This window comes from Lepisosteus oculatus, unplaced genomic scaffold, assembly GCF_040954835.1.
Source record: "Lepisosteus oculatus isolate fLepOcu1 unplaced genomic scaffold, fLepOcu1.hap2 HAP2_SCAFFOLD_82, whole genome shotgun sequence".
Taxonomy (NCBI): Eukaryota; Metazoa; Chordata; class Actinopteri; order Semionotiformes; family Lepisosteidae; genus Lepisosteus; species Lepisosteus oculatus.
The window spans coordinates 111426-118644 of record NW_027168383.1 but is presented as its reverse complement, the minus strand read 5'-3'; the positions used below and the strand labels follow the sequence as shown (position 1 = coordinate 118644).

At 41.9% G+C, this 7219-nt stretch overlaps 1 non-coding gene across 1 annotated transcript; it reads right to left on the bottom strand.

Moving 5' to 3' along the window:
- Nucleotides 1-4121: 4121 nt before the first annotated feature.
- On the bottom strand, nucleotides 4122-4203 carry trnas-gcu (transfer RNA serine (anticodon GCU)). The gene has a single exon. It is a non-coding gene; the product is annotated as a tRNA-Ser (tRNA).
- Nucleotides 4204-7219: the final 3016 nt, after the last annotated feature.

Below are 7219 nucleotides of genomic sequence, written 5' to 3'. Positions count from 1 at the left end.
TCAGCTGATTTTAAATGTACCTAAAGGAGAAACATTATTGAAGACCATCAATTACCAAGAGCTTTTGTCAAAGGTTTTGGTGGTCATTTTTAATGACCACAGAGCACTATGACCTCGGTTTTACATCTCATCCAAAAGACAGCGCCCTTTTACAACAGAGCTTCTCCGTCACTATATTGGGAGATTGGGACCCGCACAGACCTCAGGGTGAGCGCCTCCCCGCTGGCCCCATTAACACCACTTCCAGCTGGAAGCTTTGTTTTTCCCTGTAGCTCACCCTCATCCAGGTACTGACCTGGCTCACACCTGCTTAGCTTCAGTGGGTTTTCAGTTGCGAGTTGCAAAAGTTGGGATGCAAGTGATGGAGCCGTTCGCTGCAAAAGCCACTGGCCAGGAATCGAAACCAAGCCTCCTGCGTGGCAGGCGAGAGTTCTAACAATGAACCACCAATGCTCAATGCCTGTACCTTCAAAAAAGACGCTTTTTTGGTGCTGTGTGCAAAAAGCGTCGACATCTACTTCCAGCTGCAAAATGCCATCCGCGGACGCTGTGAATTTATTTATTTAGACACCGCTCAGAATCCCCTGTAAGATTCTCCTTCAATTCCGTTTTGCAGTGCTTTAGCTCTTTCAAAAGGCTTCGCTTTGCTAGTCACAATCCAAGGCTTGTGACAGCATTTGAAAACACTTGCCACTGCGTTGGCCAGGAATCAAATCCGGGTCAACTGCTTGGAAGGTAGCTATGCTCACCACTATACCACCAACACATGCCCGGGGGAGCCCTCCAGGACACCACCAGAGAATGCTCACGATTTCAGAAGCTGTCTCCGGGACGTGCTGATTCCACACATCCTGAATAAATCATGTTATTGTTAGTTGCTGTAGCTAGACGTTCAAATGAGTTTCATGGCCAGATGGACTGTTTCCTCAAGTGGTATAGTATTGCAGTAAGACAGCACGATGCCTGCAAGACTATGTCACGCTAAACGCCACAGATTGTGTTTGTCCGTTCGTGTCAGTCGTCCTGCAGCCACGGGAAGTGGGACACAAACATGCTGCAATGCTTTCAAGACATTAGGATTTGTTTGTGCAACATCCGAGAAGAGTACTTGTGGCTTGAATGTGACTGAGCAAGGTGTTTAAAGACAGAGACTGAAAACTGTTAAAGGATGAGTCAAAGTAACGTCTAATCGGATTAGTTTCCTTAGAGCTGGTTCAGAGTTTGCTCAAGAGTTTACCTTTCACAGATGCGCAAAGAAGAATGTTGGGGGTGCACGCTTCAAGGCGCCTTACAGCTGTAGGGAGTGATTTCAGACGATTCGTGGCGTGTGCTCATTCCCATATACCGTACGCCCCGGGGTGCAGTGCTAGGATGACGTACAATACCGCTTGGGCACGTAACGGCGTTATATGCAAGTGCGGGACGTGAGGGTTTTGCGTTTGTTCGTTTTGTTTTGCTCTGCTTTGCTTTGTTTTGCTTTCCATCGCGTTGGTAAGAGCGTAAATAAAAAGGCGATTCCTGTGTCGACCACTAATGTAAGAGCTATTTCAAGTGCGCCGTGGTGCGGCTTTTCAAATGCTTAACAGGATGATTTTGCATGCACGCGTGCTTTCATGCAGTCGTGTGTGCAACCATGTCTGCTTACGTGCAAACGGGCGTGGTTTCATGTATGCAAAAAACTTTCCTGGGCTCTTCTGAAGCACATAAAATTATTTGGAGATATACATTTGTCTTATTTTCCTCTTAGGCTCTAGAATTGATAACTTTTTTTTCATTTTTGGCATTTTTCATCATTTTCCAGAAAGTGGTTGCAAGCCCAATATCATGCGAAGAAACTTCAGGATTCGGGGATCAGTCAATGGATTTTCTTCAAAGTTGGATTTTTGCACTCTGTGGACCAAGAGATGTTGTTCTATAATGTTTTTTTTTTTTCAAATTTAAAAATATCATTTTTTCATGGAGCTTTGAATGGGATGGATTCACCCTCCTTTAGCCAGGACAGAGCTCCAGGAGCCTGGGTAGGATTCTAGCTTTCTCCCCTTGCAGGCACCTGGCACAGAAGACAATATTTTTTTCCTTAAAATCTTTTTTTTTGTGTTCCTTGTTGTTCCAAACTTAATTTTAATCACTTTTAATTAGAGATTTTATTAAAAATAGTGCAATAAATGACTAATTTCACAAAAATTAATGTAATATAAAACGGATGTTTTCAACTTTATTGTAGTGTTTTAGAAACTAATATGTCTTCAAAAATGGTTGTTTTTCACTCCTATGAATGAAAACTGTTGTTATATGATGTTTTTTTTTTCAAATTTTAAATGATCATTTTTTCATGGAGCTTTGAAGGGGATGGATTCACCCTCCTTTAGCCAGGACAGAGCTCCAGGAGCCTGGGTAGGATTCTAGCTTTCTCCCCTTGCAGGCACCTGGCACAGAAGACATCATTTTTTTCCTTAAAATCTTTTTTTTTGTGTTCCTTGTTGCTCCAAACTTAATTCTATTCACTTTTAATTAGAGATTATATTAAAAATAGTGCAAGAAATGACTAATTTCACTAAAAATACTAAAAGTAATATAAAACTGATGTTTTTAACTTTATTGTAGTGTTTTAGAAACTAAAATGTCTTCAAAAATGGTTATTTTTCACTCCTAGGAATGAAAGCTGTTGTTATATGATGTTTATTTTCAAATTTTGAAAAAGCAAAGAATTCTAGCTTTCTCCCCTTGCAGGCATCGGACACAGAGAACCTCATGGTTTTCCTAAAAATCATTTTTTATGTTCCCTGGTGTTCCAAACTTAGTTTTAATCAATTTTAATTTGTTATGTTACAAACAGGGTAATAAAGTCTTAATTGGACTATAACTAATGTCATATTGTCTGCTACAAAACTGATATTTTCAGCTCTATTGTAGAGATTCTAGAATCAACTAATAAAGAATTGAAATAAAAAAAGGGCATAAGAAGACATTACCAACAACGACCACATGATGGAGATATTGTCTAGACATTACCAACAACGACCACAAGATGGAGATATTGTCTAGACATTACCAACAACGACCACAAGATGGAGATATTTTCCAAAGAGGCAAGAGGGGCAAAGCTGCGATAAGGTAAAATCATTTTTTGAAAGAGATTGTTGTCAGAATGCACATCCGTATCCCAAACAGAATCTCTAGTAAAATATGATCATTTGTGAAACAGGCAAATGAGTGTCAGCTACAATATGATTGCTACATATCTGCATTTGTTGGTATTTAAGGAGTAAGAGTGCAGGTTTAAACCTGCGATCCAGTGTGTTGAAGAATTTCACAACACTACCTCTAGCACATATGGAAATAAATCCTCATAATGATTATTGCCCTGGGCATGTACCAAAAAATCAGTGAGCATATATATATATATCACTGGGTTGAAGCTAGAAACACAGAATAACTGCAAACACATCCTAAATACAGTGTTCCAGCACCTTTGACCTCATCCAGAACGTATCATTTCTTGAAAGGGATTGCTGTCCGAATGCACATCTGAATCCCAAACAGAATCTCTAGTAAAATACGATCATTTGTGAAACAGGCAAATGACTGTCTCAGGGGCCCATTTCTCATTGTCAGACACATGTATGCAATGCTTTCACTGTGCATTGAGCAATAGGGATCAAAAACACCGCAGGTAAGGTTAGAAGTCATGTTCTGTGATCATTTCTTTCAGCATTAGGGACTAAATATACTAAACGTATGATGCTAAAATGTTATTTTTACATATATTAATGTAATAAATGATTGCTTATGCTTTATAAACAAATCTAATTATAATAAAAGCTTAAGTTTTGTATTTATCTTGTACCATAGAACATGATTTTCTTTGTATTTCAAGCCCACAAAGTGTCCAAATGATGCACCTTTGACCTCATCCAGAACGTATCATTTCTTGAAAGGGATTGCTGTCCGAATGCACATCTGAATCCCAAACAGAATCTCTAGTAAAATACGATCATTTGTGAAACAGGCAAATGACTGTCTCAGGGGCCCATTTCTCATTGTCAGACACATGTATGCAATGCTTTCACTGTGCATTGAGCAATAGGGATCAAAAACAGAATGGAAACAGACATGGAAACCAACGAGGATGGGATTTGAACCCATGCGTGCAAAGCACAATGGATTAGCAATCCATCGCCTTAACCACTCGGCCACCTCGTTAACAAAACTGGGCTGTCCCAACTGGGTTGGCGCGCTCCAGATGATCTTTTTCTTTTTTTTCCCTCGTACTCGAGGGTCATTTTCCTGTTCCACATGCGATTTCAACATTTTCCTTGGGAGATGTCAAGCCAGCAAGCCACTGCTGTGGTTCAGTGGCCAGCGTGGAGTTCAGTGGCCCTGTTGTACACAGAAAGCACATTGAGCTCCTTGGACATGAAAAGTTCCAGATAAAAGCCATTTGTCATCCTTTCTCTTGGTGTCGATGTTGCTATTGTATGTAAAGGTGGCAACTTGCTCAGCGAGCAGGCAGAGCACACACCGAATGCAGATGTGTCTGAGTGGTGTGTCCAAGTGGCTGCAAAAGGACAGCACTCCCGGGGCGCTGTGGCTTAGTTGGTTAAAGCGCCTGTCTAGTAAACAGGAGGCCCTGGGTCTGAATCCCAGTGGATAACCGCCTACGGCTAGACTTAATTAAATGCAAGTATTCATTTCCTGTCTTTAACACGACTTGTTTTTCTTAAAATGGATGCAACTTGCAAAACATGAAATACAAACCTTGCTAATCAGCGCTAGCAGCTGGCAAAAAAAAAGAAGTCAGCAATGTTTTTTTTCTTTAACCTTAACCCTGCTAATGGAGAAGAGTTAAACGACCGAGTCTATGCAGCTTAAACGGTGCGCACGTCGGGATCTTAGCTGAAAGGGTGGTAAATCACGCTCACCCCAGTCCTTAATCTTTTAAAGAGGATACAAAATTGAACCTAGTCGCCACATCACATACATCCTGTTCAATGATAAAAAGGTAACATCTATCCTCGCTCCAGAGTAAATCTCACGTTGAGGGCATATTTTTTTTCACTTTACCGTGAATCGGGCTCGGCTGCACAGAGGAGAGAGCAGAGCAATGAGGTCATGGGGACAGGGGAGTCACACGCTGGCTGTTTGAACACGCGGAAGATCACTGAGGGATCCACAGTATATGGACCCTCCGTGCGCAATCAGTCCGCACTCCGGACTCTGAATCCTGCCATCCGAGTTAAGATCTCGGCAGAACCTGAAGCGCAGTTCCTTCTTAAAACGTAATCTGGTGAGCATTTCTAGAATCGTACTTGTATAGATGCAGCCTTTAATGTGTTGCTAGGTTAAAATTGATGACTTCTTGTATTTCAGTAGGCAACTGCCCTCTTGATTTCAGATTGAATTTCTTTATTACAGGGGCGCTTTTATGATGACAGAGTCATGTTCAGGTACTTTGCTTGATGGAGGAAGCTCATTTCGGACTCTGTGATCTGCTCACCTGGAAAGGTCTGCTGTACTACTACAAGAGAGAAGTAGAGTCTGGAAGAAGGGACAATTTTATGATGCTTTGGAAGGTAGTTTTTTTTTTCTTTGAAATCGAAATGAATCAGAATATCAGAGCAAAAGACAAACTCTTGGTTTGGTTTAAAGAGATATGGTTTTAAAACAGACAAAATGTAGAAAACAGGTGTTTCTCACTTCTGGAAAAGAATGGACCGGGGTATTTTACTAGTTGCAGTGCTGAGCTCACCGGGTTGCAGTCCTGCAGTGTTGCACCAGGGTCAGTGGTGCAATGGATAACACGTTTGACTACGGATCAGGAGATTGTAGGTTCGACTTCTGCCTGGCTCGGGTCGTTTTTAAACGCATCGGGCTACTCCCTAAGTAGCCTGTGCTACTTACTGTATTGTAATCGTACCCAGTAAGAGATTTCCTTCATGTAAATGAACTGCACTTGACAGCTTTAGAAAAACACCTGGGCTCAGTACGGTGCTGAGAGCTAATCGTTGCTGTTGTTCTAATTAGCACGCACTGCATCGGCTATGAACCCCGAACTTTTCAATTATTCCGATCAGTAAGTCAACACGTAGTCCACATGAAAGGTAGAAATATTCTCTTGTCTGTCTCTTGTTTGTATAGAACTGAATGTCCCTGACAATGTACTGTTAGTTTTAATTGAAGAACGGCATTTGTGTTCAAATATACCAGACAAGTTTACGTAACTGCTCATGCGACACTCAGTTGTAATTAGTCAAGAAATAAAGTCGAACAACAGCTGCGGGTTTGATTCTGAACGTATGAGATTGCAGCGTCTTTTACTTCCATTGACAAATGATAGAGATTCGAAGAGAGATCCTTCAGACCATCAAGCAAACCCACGGCTTTTTCGGTTTTCTATCTAGGCAACGTTGGTGTCTGCAATAGCATACATGAAAGCGTGATGCAATTTCTGTGGCTACATTTGTTGCACGTCATGCACAGTAAGAGTGTTTCTAACACCAAATAAAAAGTCAACAATTAGCGATCACGCCTTCTCAGTTAACCCACTGAAACCCTTGCTGTTAACAGTTCTTTAATGCGTGCTTTACGAGCACCTACATATCGTGTCGGTTCTTTCAGCTTTATTCATTAGGTTTTCAAAGGCATAAGTAGAGCACCAGAGGTGCGAACGCAGAACGTATGGTAATCTGAAGAATTGCTTTCCATGGCAGCGGGTCCAAGCGATTTAACGTTTTTATAGTACCGGGAAAGGAGAAGCGGCACTTTGCCTTTGCCGCGCAGGCACAAGGCGACGTGCGGCAGACGCAGGAGTCGGCAAGTTCCGAACCTGCGCGGGGAGTCCCTAACGCATTTCGAATCCGTCGCCTTAACCACTCGGCCATGACAAAAGCGAGCTCGCTGCCGCCGCATTCCTCCTATAATCTAACACGGAGTGCGAGGTGGCTGCGGAAACCTTTTTAAAGTCGCTCTCCGTTAAAAAAAAAAAAACCTTTCACAAGATTCGTGCCGGCAGACAGACACGCCTCAGGGTTTAAGGCTGGCTTCACGTTCAAATGATAAAGTCCCCCAGTCCGGATGTCAAAATGCAACTTTGGCAGACAGAAAAAACAGCAACAAACCACAAATGTGGAAAAGGATTTTACAAGCTGCACCACACTGCACTTTCAAAAGCATTTACATTCGTGTTAGACGCAGGAATTGCCTTTGATTTGCGCGCTTA